Source organism: Seriola aureovittata, chromosome 1 (genome assembly GCF_021018895.1).
Source record: "Seriola aureovittata isolate HTS-2021-v1 ecotype China chromosome 1, ASM2101889v1, whole genome shotgun sequence".
NCBI lineage: Eukaryota > Metazoa > Chordata > Actinopteri > Carangiformes > Carangidae > Seriola > Seriola aureovittata.
The window spans coordinates 21,112,777-21,129,884 of NC_079364.1; the positions used below are offsets into that span (position 1 = coordinate 21,112,777).

At 41.0% G+C, this 17,108-nt stretch overlaps 1 protein-coding gene across 2 annotated transcripts in view; it reads left to right on the top strand.

Annotated features, from left to right (window-relative positions):
• spata17 (spermatogenesis associated 17) overlaps nt 1-17,108 on the top strand; it is a 96,649-nt gene that overhangs the window by 40,102 nt on the left and 39,439 nt on the right. Inside the window, exon 10 of one of the 2 annotated variants that reach the window (XM_056380440.1) lies at nt 2,029-2,952. The exons of the other annotated variant lie outside the window; for it this stretch is intronic. The gene's annotated coding sequence lies outside the window, so the exon portion shown is untranslated. Of the gene's footprint in view, nt 1-2,028; nt 2,953-17,108 lie in introns of those variants that run through there. 2 annotated transcript variants of the gene reach the window in all.

Below are 17,108 nucleotides of genomic sequence, written 5' to 3' on the forward strand. Positions count from 1 at the left end.
GCATAAAATGAATAAATTCATGAGCACACACGCTTATTCAGATGCACAGACAAGTATGTGCTGCATATTACACGGTGAGTGTGTGTGACAAAACATGCAGTCTGCGCTGGACAGTGACAGTAACACATCAAATCACATCATTGTTATTGAAAATTGGACCTTACATTTTCAATTTAAACCAGGATTTGCTTCATTTGTTTTTTGTTTTATTTGTTTGCAAGAGCTTCTATTGTGTTCTAGTGCGTGTGTGTGTGTGTGTGTGCGTGTGTGTGTGTGTGTGTGTGTGTGTGTGTGTGTGTGTGTGTGTGTGTGTGTGTGTGTGTGTGTGTGTGTGTGTGTGTCAGAGTGAGAGATCTTCTCGGCAGTTGTTGGCGTCAGATCGCGGAGGGGTTCTGTTTGTTACAAGGACAGGCTTGTCCCCGCCCCCAGGCATCGGCATTACGATGATTGTCATGGCGATGGAGTGTGAGTGACAGGCGGGATCACATGTGGTAGCCGGGGAGCAGGAAGCCCGAACCGCCCCAGTCCCTGACATTAGTTTGTCCTTCATCAAAACTTTACACTCGTTTATAACTACTCACTCCCTCTGCTGCAAAATGTCTCTCGTTTACTTGGTTTTTTTTACCATCTGTCTCTCTCATGTTCTGATCTCTCTTTTCCTCTTTTATTTCTGTTTCTCCTGCTCTTCTCTCTCATTTACATTTCATTTAATATTGTTGTATTTCCACTCATCTTTCCCTCCTCATCTCTCTCTTTCTCTCTCCCTCGCTTGCTCTCTCTCCCTCTGCTACGCTCTCTCTCCCTCTCTCTCCCTCTCTCATTTACTTCTTAATATCTCTCTCTCTCTCACTGTCTACCTACAGTGCCAAGTTTAAGATATATTTTTTGGGGGGTTTTTTGTGGTTATCGCACAACTTTCCAGGTAATATAAATGATCAGTGGATAGGGCAAATTGAAGAACAGGTCATATCATTTTATACCTATATTCAGACACACACAGTCACATGCACAGTGCATTCCCCAAGCATCCAGGCAGTGTTTTTTTTTTTTTTTTTTGTCAAGATGTATGTTGATGCAAGCCTGTGTGTGTGTATCTGTACATAAATGCGTGTATATGTGTGCATTTTGGTGAGAGTTACAGCTTTTTGTGCATCACAGCAGAAAAGGAGGTCAGGGTTTGCACGGAGACTCAGGCATTCATCATTAGCCTGCTGCCGCTGCCGGTAATGTTGCCCGTTACAGCCGTGATTAAGAGCCCCGCTTAGTTCCAGCAGCCGGTGCAGACGCACAAACACACGCATATGTGTGGTACCAACTACCAGCTTTGGTACTTTTATTAAAAAAAAATCTCTTTTACACCATCACCCAGGTCAGCATGCGTTCATGCGATTGTGTGTGGGTTTGTTGTTTGGGGGCTGTACTGTACATGGTCTATAACTGCGAGCAGGCTTCAGGGCCTGATGAGAAACCTGTCACAGTCACTCATGAAAAGAGCAATTCACACACACACACACACAAACAAACACACACACACACACACACAAGATGCAGGAAGTTGCACACAGTCTTGGTCAGTGTATTTGGAAACCATAATGGATGAATGTACACCTTAATCCCCATTACCAAATGCAAAAAACGTAAACTACACCACATTACATTGTGACAGCTCTACTAATTCTAACTAATTCAAACTCACCTGTTAGATTTTCACAATGATTCAGTACATATCCAGCATATATGATGCAAATCCAGCAGATGAGGCACAGAGCCACAAAAAATGTATTCATGTAAATTGAAAGACACAGTCTGCTTTCCCTATTGCACAGGTCATCCCCTAGTTGTCTTTAACTTATGATTGGTTTACAAAATTGAAGTGGGTGACCACTGGTGTTCAGTTTTAATAATCTGTTTAGTGGATTCAGAAAATTGATACTTCAGTTTAATTGATGCTGATTTATCCCATTTTTTCATTTTTCTCTCCATCCCTCCTTCTCTTGTCCTCTCTGCCTTGCCTTGCCTCCCCTCCAGCCATTCAAGACAGCATTCACCACCTACGTTTTTGATAAGTTCACTTGTCTGTACTCCAAGGCAGTCAGCATTGTGTGATACACCTCCCCCTGGCCTGCGAAAATGAAGAGAAGTACAAATAAAGAAAGGTTTTCCTTATTATTTTGTATTTGTATTTGTATTATAATGTAGCCTTTTTGTTAAAGAAAAACAAACTTCACAGTGTTCTGCTGCCTATTATGTTAATTTTATTGTCCAGGATGTGTGTGTTAGTCACTGAGTGGGAATATGCGACTCAAGCAGGTCTAACCTGGTTTCTGAGATATAGCATGTGTGCCTGCAAGTAGTGATAGTGCCAGCAAAGGAGAAGTTTTCTCATACTATTATACCACTATACCAACGGGCCTGCACAGTTAAGAATGTATTTCTTGGGCCACTGCATACTGCATATTAACATACACATATCACCATATCACAATGCACAGCATAGAATCAGAAATTGAATAGCTGACTGCTTGTTGTGTCGTAGGTCACAGGTCAACACAAAGCAGTGCTGGTACTCAGAGGACACATTTGATGATTTCACAGCTGTTAACTGTTGTTTGTCAATGCAGTCAACAAAATAGTTTATAAATCTTTTTAATTGCTTTAATGAGGTGGTATAGTATTTTAATGATATAATATGGGATGCTATTGGTCATTGATGCTAGATTACACCATAGCTGAAAATGATGATACTGTTTATGTTATGATTTTATGATGAATCTATTATTAGTAATGTACTGTTGAACTGTAGAATAGCTACCCCGTGCTAGATTATAAGGATGGCTTGGTGGGGGTCATTTATGACCATAATTAACTTTAAAAAATGGGATTTAGCAACAGTTTAACAGTGTCTAATTACATTGGATAATATAATAAATAAAATGGGATCAACACTGTGAATGGTGAGTTGAATTACTCTACTTTTTTATACCTTTTATTTATCAAGAAAATGTGAACTGATATTGTTTTTCATTATCTTGTGATTTGGAGTTTTCATATAGCAAACAGTAAAATAATTAGGCCTGAAATTAATGATAATTTTCATTATTGATTAATCCATCTGTTAATTTCACAATTATTTGATTGGTCTATGAAATATATGCAAACTGTGAAAAATAGCCATCAAGTGTTCCCAGAGAACTATGCTGACAATTTTCTTGCTTTGTCTGACCAACAGTCCAAAACCCGAATATATTCTGTTTAATATCACATAAGTAAATATTCACATTTGATAGGTTGAAACCAGTGAAAATTTGCCATTTATTGTTTAAAAACAGTTATTTGATTGTCAAAAGAGATTAAATTATTGAGACTAACGCTCAACTTTTGTCTGGAAGTGAAGACTTCAGATGACAACTCCTGCCCCTGGGCCCAGAGGCAGAACTTCCTCATGAAGTTGTCTGTTTTGATGGCGAAGTATTAAGTGAGTTCAAAGTATGTGCTCTCTATAACTCTCTGTCCCTGGCACAGACACGAGGGTTTTACCATTAAATCTTCTTTTTAATTCTCTTACAAAAACTCCACCCTTTCTCTGCCTCTTCATCGTCTTCACTCTTCCCTACACCTGTTCTTCCGTTCTTCCCTTTCTGTCTGTCTCTGCACTCTTCTCCTCTCCCTCTCTTCCATGTTGCTGGCATTCCCCTGGGCCTGTGCTATAAGGCGTGGAAGAGGAGCAGAGACAGAGCATTTAGTAATGGCTTCTTAATGGGCTTGTCGACAGCCACATTAGAGCGCACAGACAGCGGGCGAGGCCGGGCAACGATATGCCAAGCCAGATGCCATGCCAGCTGTGGCACTCCGCTCTCTCACTCACGCTCTCATTTGTAATCACATCTCTCATACGGATGGACGCCATGTGCGTAACGGAGAGAAAGCAGACAGACAGGCATGTCCCCTCCCAGTTCCTGTCAGTATATTCTTTTCATCTGCGCTGGTATGTGTTTTGTCCCTTTTGTTAGTTTCTGTTTTTTACAGCGATGTAGTGGTATGAAAATGCATAGCTAAACTGTGATCACAAGATCTGAAAAACCAGCTAAAAAGATGTATCTCAGGGCAAGAAACACAAGCCACCCGAGGCACGTACAGATTTGAAACAAACTCCAAGGGTTAGACTTGTTCCTGAAGATACAACAAAGGCAAATAGTACAGTTATTTCATCCACAACATAATTTATTGGCCAACTACCTGGTTCTTCTGACCTACTGAACTTGCTATAGCTCAACGGATTCTGGATTTTTTTTTTTTTAGACCAATATGATATCAATATTTGAGAATCATGAGCAACATGTCTTCACATATAAACAAACATTTTTGATGAGGAACCGTTAAATTTAGTTTACTTATAAGAATCATGACCAAGATGTGTGAGTGGACATTTAATAGTTTTAACCAACATCATGTGTTTACTTTAGGTTTTACTTTCACATGAATTGTTTTAGATTATCTGGCTAAACAGCTGTTTTGTTTACAACCTGTCTGACCGGGCTTTCTGTTCTCTCTGACTTCATTTTTAGCATTGTGAACGTTTTCCCAAATAGCAATTACTTTGGTTACTGTAATGTAACACAGACATAAATTAAACTATGAAAATAAGTTGTTAATCATACAGAATCATTCTTCAAGTTGATTTTCGATCAGATTCTTGGTTATTAAAAGTTCTATGTATATGTCCAGAAGAGACTCGTAGAACATTTTTCAGCTGGTACAACTAAATTAGAAAGATGCTTTAATCTTGCATAATAAACCGATGCAGGAAGGAAAGAAGGAAGTGTGATAAAGGAGTATGATAAAGTAAGGGGAAAATGAAGATAGAGAGAGGGAGGAGTGATTAAATGAATAGATGGATGATTGAATCAATTAATGAATGTTAATGTGCTACAGTGTAACCAGGGACTGGGATGTCATTGCCAAAGGTCTTATAGGTCTCCAGTAGGGGGAGCCATGTGTCAGTGACTCCAGTCTGTGTCAAAGACCTTCATCAGTACAATAGTGTGTGTGTGTGTGTGTGTGTGTGTGTGTGTGTGTGTGTGTGTGTGTGTGTGTGTGTGTGTGTGTGTGTGTGTGTGTGTGTGTGCGCGCGCTGCCAAAGACTGAATAGTCAGAAGGTGGTTCTTTGTTTCCCCATCTGATCTGATCTCGTTGCTACCAAATTTTCCTGCGTCAGCGATGATCAAGTGTGATGAGGATGCAAAGAGAAAAAGGTGTGTGTGTGTGCGCGTGTGCGTGTGCGTGTGCGTGTGCGTGTGCGTGTGTGTGTGTGTGTGTGTGTGTGTGTGTGTGTGTGTGTGTGTGTTTGCCAAACCGTGTATGTGCATGTGTTCGTGTGTGTTTATGTATTGGCAGCTGATAGTATTTTAGGAGTTGAAGCCTACATACAGACTGGTGGCCCACAACACCATATCGACAGCTGCCAATTGTCACTTCAATGACTGACAGTTCTGTATTGACGGACGGGACCTGCTGACAGAGAGATGGAGGACAAAACAAGAGGAAACTGAACACCATTGGTGGAGGGTTGGTGGAGGAGAGGAAGAAAAGAGGCTGGCGCAGAACACAACACTGACTGGGACCTATGAAAGTTTCTCAAGGTCATGGTAAGGAGAGAACAGAGAAGAGGGGTGGGAAGGGACATGTCTAACCTGGGTCAGTCTACTATCTGCTCTATCATGAGGGTGTAGATTTTTTTAAGAAGTTCAACATTGAAAATTGTTTATTTACCAAGGATTCACTTATGCAGCATATATACTGCGTATATATATATATATATATATATATATATATTATAGTAATGGTGATGCTCTATAGCGAAGACTGTTTATGCCATATAGATTCATACTGCGATGTAAAGACATTTTTTTCACTGAATCAAAAACATACAGACCATGTTAACGTCAACTGTGGGAAATACTATATTAATATCATTGAAATAAAACTCATTTTGACTTTGGCCTTTAGGCTTTTTGACTTGTTATACTATAGGGAAAGTGTTAGTGTTGCTAATACCATGCACCTGAAACTGAAACAGCTAAACCAAATTCAGTCATCATTAATCTTTTTTATTTACACCTGCACTTTTCTTACTGTGATATACCAAAAGGTCTTCAGTGAAAAAGGCCTAATGATGCATCTCCACCTACAGTAAGAGCATCCTTTCCAAACGAATAACCAAGAGTGTGTTGAGTGCTACAGTACAAATGTTTTGTTTTGTTTTTTTGATGTATTCTTTTTTCCTGGCATGATTAGATGTTGTCTGGAAAAGTGGCTTTTCATCCTGTTGCAGTAGATGGGCAGTCATAAATCAACATAGGCGACTGCAGAGGCGTGATGGGATGGTCAGTTGTCCAGAGGATTTGACCATGGATAGGAGTTAGAAAATGCATGTGGGCTGCATTTAGAAGCTGTAGCGTACATACTGGCCTGGCATCAGTCACAAGCCATTAAGGAAGTTCATTATAAGGACATGCAGAGTTGCGGACTCACAATTGACACTTTGCGACTCTTTCCACCATCAAACTATCAGATTGATAGGAAACAGAGACAAAGCTCTTCCACAAACAGACCATGCTGTTAGCATGGCCGAACGACACAGAACCAGACCAAAGATGGGTGACGCCCATGAAACATGCGCCAGCCCCCAGGGGATAAAACAGTCGTGAACCATTCACACATTGCCAAAAAGCCTTTTTTCTAAGCCCCCTTTTTCTAAGCCTATTTTCTAAGCCTGTTCAGAAGCCAAAACCAGGCCTAAGCCTAAATCAGGACGACAAGAAGATGCGAGAAGCGAGAAACGATGCAGAAACTAGAAGCTGAGAACTTTGCTCAAAGCTCAGAGTCCCGGCTCAAAGCCTCTGTAGCCATGTAAACTCTTAGCTCTAAGCTGCTCGCTACAAACTCATGGCTCTTAGTCATTTTGCACTTTTCGCGTCTGTTATTTTTCTTTGCCACAAGCTACAAGTAACATGATTTTTGTCTACATGCGCGATCTTTTAATTTTATAAGCCAAGTCAAGACCAACTGAACCAAAGCAACAGAAGTGCCTCAGAGTAATTTTGTAACTTTTAATCATCATCAAGTTTTCCTTTTTGAAGATTTTGACAACTTTAGAGTCATCTGGTCAACGCCAGTCTCCTCTAAAGTTATCCAACCAAAGTGAAGCGCATTAGAGTTTATTTCGCATCAACCCGCAAGAGACGCCAGCAGATAACACCTCTGCACGACCGCCTGCAGAGAAGCTGAGCAGAAATCAAGAGTTCCCGAGACAGAAAGTCTCCTGGCAAACTCTACCAGAGCTAAACCGCTGAGACACCGGCAGAATCCGTCATCGTGATAACGGGACACGGCCTCCAGGAGAATCCACCTAGACCCCGCGTCGCCAGGGTTACCACGGCAACCACAGCCACCTGGGTTCCAGCCGAGGGTCTTCAGCTACAGCGCAACTCACAGTAGGCCGGTCTTAACACTCTGCTCATGACTGGGTTGATGTCGAAATATAGCAATATTTAATCATCAGACCTAATTCGTAGATGTAGCATCATTAGCTGTATAGTCATAGTGTATAGCCATAACATATTCTCTCCCACCATTGCCAACTCATCACACTGCTCATTTCATTATTATTTTCATCTTTATGATTATTACACCTTGCATTTACTCTGTACATAGTAGTTTAGTTAAATAAACTCATTTATTTACACCCAGTTGTTGTCCTGTTGTATTCTTTTGACGTAGAGACTGGAGATCCATTGAATCGAGAAGTCATGGCTTCCGATATGAGATTGATAAATTTGGTAATGAAGTAATTCATTGTTGTCCTCCTAGAGGACTGGTGCCCCATTTCAACGAGAGTAAATCATTAAATATAGCGTTAACGCTACAAAGCCAATGCAGTCAAAACTTAATTATTTCTAATTGTAGTTTTTGTGCATATACTATATATGCATTGAAGGTGCTATATAACATTTTTTTTCGGAGCCTGTCTGAGTACAAAACTTTCTACTCACTGATTGGCTGACTTCCTGCTTACTGATTGGCTTGTGTTTTGTTTTTAATCTGAAAGACATCATAGCTCTGCTGAGAGGGAAAGGACTAATAAGCTTTTGTTGTTGTTGTTTCTCATTGTTCTGGCAGAGTAGTTTTGGACTGAGCTGACATCTTTGTGTCTTTTTATTGACCTTCGCAGCCCATCCTTAAAAAACACACACACACCTCACCACCATAATATTTTGTATATACACACACATACAGTACACACACTATAGGTGTGTGTGTGTGTGTGTGTGTGTGTGTGTGTGTGTGTTGCCTCACCTCAGGAAACTTGTGGCTAATTCCATTAGTGGGAGGAGAGAGTATGTAAATGAGGGGAGACAGCTGGTGGTGAAGGGAGGTTGATGGAGTGAGCCTGGGGGGTCACAGACACACACCCACACACAAACAGGGGGGGAATGATGGGGATGATGTTTATACTGTATGTGCACTATTGTACAGCTACACCCAAATTCTATGAAAAGTTTTATGAATGTTTCTGCCACGTTGCAAAATGTGTGATATACGTATGTTCATATCTAGTGTTAAGGCATGTTTAGACACTCACAGTCTTGATTAAGGAACTGGGAGATTGAGAGTGGGGTTGGTCAAATATTGAGAAAGAGAAAAGTGACTTGAAGGATGAAATTTCGATGGCTCACTTTACTAACTGAAACAACAAGCATTTCACAATCTTAATAGAAGTTGGCTTTTTAATGTCCAAACCTAATCACACACACAACTGAAGATGTGAACCTTGGTCTGCAGCGTCAGTCCTGCAACTTTCACACCCACCATCCACCCCAACCATCTCCCTTCAACTTGCGGTAATATATGTAGCTCTTCCTACACTGGAAAAAAAATTCTACTGAGCATGTTTCATTGAGTGACTACATTTCCATCCAGACGTATTTGGCAAAACTAATTAGTAATATATACTGTATAGTCGCTGTCCTAGGTACTAGAGATGTGATTCTTCCAGGACTGATGTAGGCAGTAGCGTCCTAGTGTGACACCAAACTTGGAGAGAAGAAGAAAAGGAAGAGGGCAGGCACAGTAAACAATATTAACAACAAGTGGAATTACAGCAGTAAATATAGTTGCAGCAACAGGTCGGCGGCGACTTGTGGAAAAAAAACACAGCATGACTGTTGTATGGAGATACTGTGCATTTGACGCAGATCATCATGGACAGCGCAAAGGCCAAACTTATCTAAGCAGCTCAAAGACAGGCATCCGCATCTGTACACAGAATCCAGGGTGAGTGAGTTTTTTTTACTAAATGCTCACAACTTGAGCAGGCTACAGTCATTACAGTTCTTTCTGTCAGGGTATAAAAGTGACTTTTTTAAATGAATATTTTCACGCCATGGGTCTGTCACCATGTAAATTGCTGGTTGCACAATGACTATATGGAGGTGTGTGTGCATGTGTGCATGCATGCATGCATGTGTCTTAGAACACTGTGTACAGCAGCCTCTCTCGTTTTCTGTGTTTTGCTGTGGTATTGAATTTGGTATTGAGAATCATGGAATTTCAATGGTATTGGTATTGACTACCAAAATTCTGGTATGGTGACATCCCTAGTGTATACTTATGTATGTGTTAGGTCTGAGGGAATGTGGGGACAGAGGGTCCTGATGATTGCAGAAATAGATGGAGTAATAGATAAAAACAAAGAAAGAAACAGGGAACAAAGACAGTTGCAGTCTCTGTTTATCATTCAGGAACCTCCCCTGATGGTCACTGCTCTGCTTACACACACACACTCAGACACACACAGGCAGGTGTTGGTCATAATCCTATTGTGTATCAGCAGTGACCACAGTACAGGGCTGGCTCATCACCTGTCACCTCACGCATGCACGCACACGTACACACACTATAATCCTGTCAGTAACTGTGATGGAATTTAGAGGGGATTTAATTTTTTATAAATCTAACAGCACACTGTGAATCATGGGAGCAAAAAGTAAGGTTCTGTACATGCGTATATATACGCACACACTTCTCCTTTCTATTCTTTCTGAAATATGTTTTTATGTCACTTTGATCCCTCTTGTGTCTGTTATTCTGCTATTGCAGTAAATCCATTTGCAGTCTGTTCAAAAGTCTCTATAACAGGTGACAATTTATATATTCACTGCTTCCATAAGTTTTTACAAAAATATTTATGATTCTTTGACTCCCTCGTGGCAATTTAGCATAATATTAGATCCAAATTAAAATGAAAGCTGCCTATATGGGACTGGAAATGGCTGCAGGGAAATGGCTGTTGATGGGAGCTGTGAGGGTAAGGGCTACTAAATCGTGCTGAATGTTCACAGACACACATTAAACTGTCCTAAAGCACAGGAGCAGCATGTTAAAACTGTAATTGGGTGGTTTTGCTCTTTAGAGTGAGGTATTGTTGGCTGAAAGTGATGTACTGTGCTTGATTGACAGGAAATGAGAGAGGAGGCTGGGCAGTCTGTCATATTGCTAATGTGATAGGTAATGCCCTGAGGACACACACACACACACACACACACACACACACACACACACACACACACACAGACAACAGAGTGACTCTCTTTCTATCTGTCTCTCTGTACACTCCCACACACACCTCAGTTTTCTCAATCTCCTTCCCACACACACATGAACACTTTGTCATTTTCCCTCCTCACACACACTCTGCCTCTCTCTCTAAATCACGCTCACACACCAATATACGTACTCTCAGTGTTTGGCTGTGCTGCGTTTTACTGCAGGTTAATAATGAGAGGAGAGGTGTGTGACCCTGTCAGAAGTGTGAGAAACTGACCCAAAGAAATCAGACAGGGGCCGAGACCCCCCAACCCTGGGGGCATAAAGTGTGAGTGTGTATAAAAGAGAGAGAGGAAAAAAAGGTGTGTGTGTCCATCCCCAGCTTCTCATGGATGACATATGTGGAGTCATTTACATACTATTACTTTTGTACTGGATATGAGACACAGCGCGCACGCACACACACACACACACACACACACACACACACACACAGAACGGTGGATTGGCCTGGTGTGATGCCCCTGTCAGATGTCAGGATGCAGATGGGATGGGATGGAGGGGGGTAGGTCACGTCTGTTTGCCTCTCTCTCTCTCTCTTTCTCTCTCTCTCTGTCTCTCTCACACACACATGCACACATACACCTGTCTTGCCCCCCTGAGGTGCCCACTTACTAAGAGAGTTGTCAGCACGTCTGTGTGAGGCTTCAACTGTTTGACATCTGCCAGCAACCCCCCAAAACACACACACACACACATACATATACATATCTCCCCTACCACCTCTTTTCAGAACAACAGAGCATCTCCCAGTGATCAACATTTAGACACAGTCATCACTTACTGGTCCCAGCTGCCAACACACACTCATCAGGAGAAAGAGAATGAGAGAGGTGGGGGATTGGAGCCACAGACCAGAGACAAGTTGGAAAAAGAAAGAAAGAGAAAGGAAGTGTTGCTGTTTGTCCCGGTGTGTGTGTGTGTGTGTGTGTGTGTGTGTGTGTGTGTGTGTGTGTGTTGTGTGTGTGTGTGTGTGTGTGTGTGTTAAGGTTCTTGTCTTTTCAGCTCTCCATACTTACACTCACAGTGATAGAGAGACAAGCCTCCATTTGTCCCACTTTCATACAAGATAATGAAGCTGTCATTCTCAGACAACTTCATTGGATTGGTACAGGAGCACAGACTGCTGCTCAGGGACACACACACACACACACACACACACACACACACACAAACATACTGAAACCTACACGAGCACACAACGCTGCGAGCTATCCCCCCGGCCCCTGTTAAGCATATGTCAAATATAACCATGTATAGAAATTGAGATTGTGTGACATATGTACAGCTGGCTGAATGGCAGAGACACAAAGCACAGAGCAACACACACACACACACACACACACACACACACACACACACACAGACATGCAGACACACGTGCACACCCAGCTCATATCTTTAACATGCAAACAGACAGACAGCCCTGATAGCGAATAAAATGAAATCAACCTTGAATAGCAAAACCCTCTGTGAGTACTTGTCTCTTTACAAGTCAATTTCATATCCTGTAGCTCAAGACAAATCTAAAGAGATTTGGGAGCGATGTAGAAGCAGACGGAAGAGGGAAAGGAATAAAAAGGGTTACAGGGAGAGAAATGTAGAAAATGAAAGAGAGTGTGATAGACAGAGAGGGAACGGAGACCTCGGTGGTATTGTGTGTTAAATTGGGGTTGAAAAGTCATAACAGGACCATCGATTCATAACTACAACTACATGGAGTTGTACCACAAGATTAGATAGGATTGTTATTCTTTCCGACAGCTCAGTGGGCTAAAACACATGGCATTACTTAATGATGTTGTGCGTTTGAGGTCTTTGCCTTTTTGTCAGGCTGTCAAAATGAGTAACAATTTGGCTTAAAACGGCCTGTGGTATTTAGAGACAGACAACACAGACTTCTTATTTTGAGCCTCAACACAACAACAATTTGATATGATATAATCAATATACAATTGTTATTGCTTATGTTGCTTATATTGGCAAAGAAGTAGTTTTCTTTTTAGATTTTGTCTATTTTTTATTGACATCTTATTAGCTATTGTAATAAAATACCTTCTGTTTTATGTATCAGTACTGTATTATCGCACCATCTTTAAATACATAGTTTGACATATTTGGACATGCACTAATTAGCTTTCTTGTGGAATTAAATGACAAGACTTATGTCTGTACAGTTAATATGAAGCTGGAGCCAGCCGTCCCTTAGCTTGGCTTAGTATGAAGACTGGAAACAGGGAGAGACAGCTAGCCAGGGCTTTGTCCAAAGGTAACAAAATCTACCTGCCAGCACCTCAGAAGCACATTAACTAAAACATTATATCTCATTTGTTTAATTCATGTTACTTAGTCAGCTTTAGAGGTGCTCTTAGTGGATTTGATTACTTTTGGTCAAGCCAGGCCAGCTGTTTCTTCCAGTTTCCAGTCTTTCTTCTCAGCTCAGCTAACCATCTGCTAGCTTCAGCTACATATTTATGTACGAATATAAGAGGGGTAGTTTCTTCTCATATAACTCTCAGAAAGAGAGCGAATAAATGCAATTCTGAAAATGTCTTAACTATTCCTTTCAATAAATACTGAATAAATAGCAATTTTACTGCACATCCAAGTTGTAATATTTGCTGGAAATAGATTTTAAAAAGAAAAAGTGAAGAAGGTGAGATTTCCTGCCAAGCTCTAAAAATATTGGACCCTACATTTCCCATTATTCAGCTCAATAGCATCGTTCCTTAGACCCACATCTGTCAAACTCTACACCAACCATTTTTACACAGGCTTTCTTTGAGATATTTTGAGTCTCAAATCCCAAGCAAACATAACTCTCATGGCATCACTGGGTTTATTAACTTTATTAACAGCCATAGAAGACATTATACAGGCAAAGTTGACTTAAACAAACAAATATTATGTGTAAAATCAATGGACAGCCCCTTAAATGGTCTTGAATAATGCAGGAGAATATTCTACACTCTTCACCTTCTCGTTTTAATGGACTTGACAATGGAAAACTCAGACCACTACAGAAAGAGAGGCAGAACAGCAAGTGAATGTGAGCAAATGAGAAAGAAAGGGAAAAACCAGGGAGGCAGTTAACTTTTTTTTATCCGATCATCCTCAGACCCACTCATTTCTGTCTATTCAAAGAAAGACATAATTACAGCTTTGAGTATTTAGCCTCATAATTTACTCGTTCTGTCACATTATTTACAACTCTCGCTCTCTCTGTCTCTCTCGCTCTCTCTCTCTCTCGGCAGGGGTTCATTCACCCCTATAATCTAGTCTGTTAGGTCCAATCCATATTCCAAGTTATTATCACTCTCATTTGCTTATTAAGTGCGCCCTTGTTTTCTTCAAATAAAGTTATAATTAGAGATTTAGTGTCGGCAGCTTGAAATACTATCTTCTCTTTATGGAATCTTGGGTGGGATGAGAGAGAATCGTGTTTTATCATACTCGAGGAGTTAATGAGGATGTGCACAGCTTGATATTGTGTTTGTATGTGTGTGAGGGTGTGTGCGTGTTTTCTAATTATGTCTCTGTGACAGCTTTCTGGCCTCCAAAATACCCATATACTGCATACCCTCTGTTGTTTTGTCTTCCCACTGATTTATGTTAATGAAGTACATCACAAACGTGGAAATATATAAGCTTTTGCTTTATATATTGCTTGAGATAGAAATAAATAAATAAAACATTGCAGCCATATTGATTTCACACTTCAGCATTGTGCTTAGTTTCATAAAAATAATTTTATAAAAATAATACTAAAATAGGGTATTTTGCATCACATAATGTCCTCTTTAGTGGCGTATTTAGCCTTAATTACATTCATTGGAGCTGAGAAGACTCATAACTCGGACCGCATTTGCAGCTTTGAATACCAATCACCAATGTTTCCCTAGGATGATCCACTGATCCATTCTTACCTTCTCATGACCCACCCTCTGGGCCCAACCCTGTCTTTGAGAAACAGCAGAGTAGAGTACATTAAGACACGCCCCAGCAACACACTGATTACATATGCTAGCTACGGTAATGAGCTGAGCTGGACAGTGGAAGACTGCTGCTGTTTATGGCAACTCATTATCTGGCCCATTGACCAGAACTGTTCTACACATCATAGAGTCCCGTGTCCTCTACATCTACTCGACCATCACTCTCTCTACTTGTCTGGATGGGGGCTGCAATGTGTGTGTATGTGTGTGTCAGTTGGTGGTTGGTTGAATGGACTGGTTCGTGTGTATGTGAGAGGTAAGATGTGGTAGATGGATGGATGGATGGATGGATGGATGGATGGATGGATAGAAGTGGAGATGTGTACGTGTGTGCGTGCATATTAGCTTACATGCATGTTTACATAATGAAAAGTTAGATGATTCCTAAGCTAATGATCTCACACCCGCACAAGCAGCATTACACACTCATCTGACTAATACTTTGTGCTGTTAGTTTCATTTAAGTGTGTTTGTGCATTTCTGTATTCGATTATATGCTGAAGTGTCTTTCTCAAGAGTGTGTGTCTGCGTGCATCTGTGCGTGCACGCGCATGTTACTATGATCGCCTGCCAAAGTAAAGTGTTTGCAGCCGAGAGAGACAGGGGCGCTAAGCTCAAGGGCACATTTGTTTCAAGCTAATGATAGAATGTAAATGGAGCAAATTTCCTCTGCAAGAACAGAAGCGCTCTCGTTCAACACACACACACACACTTTCATACTTTCACACACACACTCACATAAAGACACACACTCTTTCACATGCACACATACACACACGGCGGCATCATGTTGATGGAGTGCAGAATCTCATTACACATCTAATAGAATAAGTGTAGTGTGCGTATGGGGAGAGGAGAGGAGCAGCCAACCTGATTAGCCTTATCACTTTATTATGCCGCTCTGCACGCAGCACACAGGACAATTGCATTAGAGAGGAGCAGATGAGCTGAAGGCAAGGAGAACTCAGCAAACACAGCCTTAATTGATTCCTCACCAAATTAGCAGGGACAGGTGGGGGGCTCACTGGCTGGGTGGCTGCTTGACTGACTGGATGCTTAGTCGGGTGCTTCACTGAGTGGCTGACTTGTTGACTTGTTCAGCGGTCGGTTGACTGAGTTGACTGTTTACTGACTGGCTGGCTGCATTAGAGGCCTTTAGTGGAGTTAAAGGTGGGAACTCAGCAAACTTTACAGCTTTAATTGATTCCTCATCACGTTAACAGGGACAGGTGAGGTGACAACCTTAATGACTTACTGACTGAGTGGTTGTTGGATGGGTGGCTAGTTGACTGACATGATGGCTGACTGAGAAACTGACTTAGTCATGTGTTACTAAGTGGTGGTTTAGTAACAACGTCGCCTTGTATCTGGCTACACCACATACTACGTCAATATAACTGAGGACATAGTTAAAAACTGTTGTGGAACTATTGTAAACTACTGATATCAGTGCTTTGTATTTGCATTTTGTGGCAGCTGGTTACAGCTGTTTATCTGTTCTCTCCTACTCTCTGTGGTCACATATACAGTATTTAAAACAGCTGAATTCCCAATAAAGCTGTTCTCATTTACATGTTTTTCTGTTCCTGTTGTCAGACAATGGAACAAGTATGAAATAGTGAATGAAACGTGGCCCATCTACATGTTATAACTTCCATGCCATTTCCAAGTTGCTGCTCTGTACTGCTAAAATCCTGATTTTTATAACCACAACGTAGTCTGACAATATCACGAAACACATAAATTAAAGACAAGGACTGCTGTGATTTCAGTTATATTTACTTGAGTCGTAGTTTTCAACTACTGCATTTCCTCAAAAAGTGATCCGGCCTTTATTTACCTGAACTACAGAAGCTAACAGGCCTTTATTTTAGGCAGGCTTGTATTAGAGGCAGGTCTTTATTTCTAATTCCGTCTGTTTGATATGTATTTTAGTACAAAGCTGCCCGTGTTAAAGTAACTGTTACGTGTTAATACAAACTCAACACAACATTTCAAATTAAATGCCCTTCAGCTTTTCAGTGGACAGAAATCCTTTATTTCTTGGTTGTTGGTGTTTCTGTTGTTTACATGCTATTCAGATCTGTTAGTGTCTTTAACTTAGCATTTACCGATGACTTCTCTCTCTCCCTCCCTCTCTCCTGTTCCCTCTCCTTGGTGTGTCTTATGTTTAGTTATTTCCCGGGCTCCTTAAGTAATAAGGATACATATAATGAAATTTTATTTGGTGTAATTGAGGTGAGGCTCAGTGAATTGAAAACGCTCTTTCGTTTTCCTGCAGCTCTGAGCAGCCTGGGAAACCAGGGCGACTGGGTGACTGCCTGTAACAAAAAGTGTAGCCCTAAGCAGGTAGTTGGCATCCATACATGGTCCAGCTGTATACTAGGTATATACCTAGTCTTTTTTGAAAAAAAAAAAGTCTAGCGTCAAATGTGCTAAGTTGGAAAC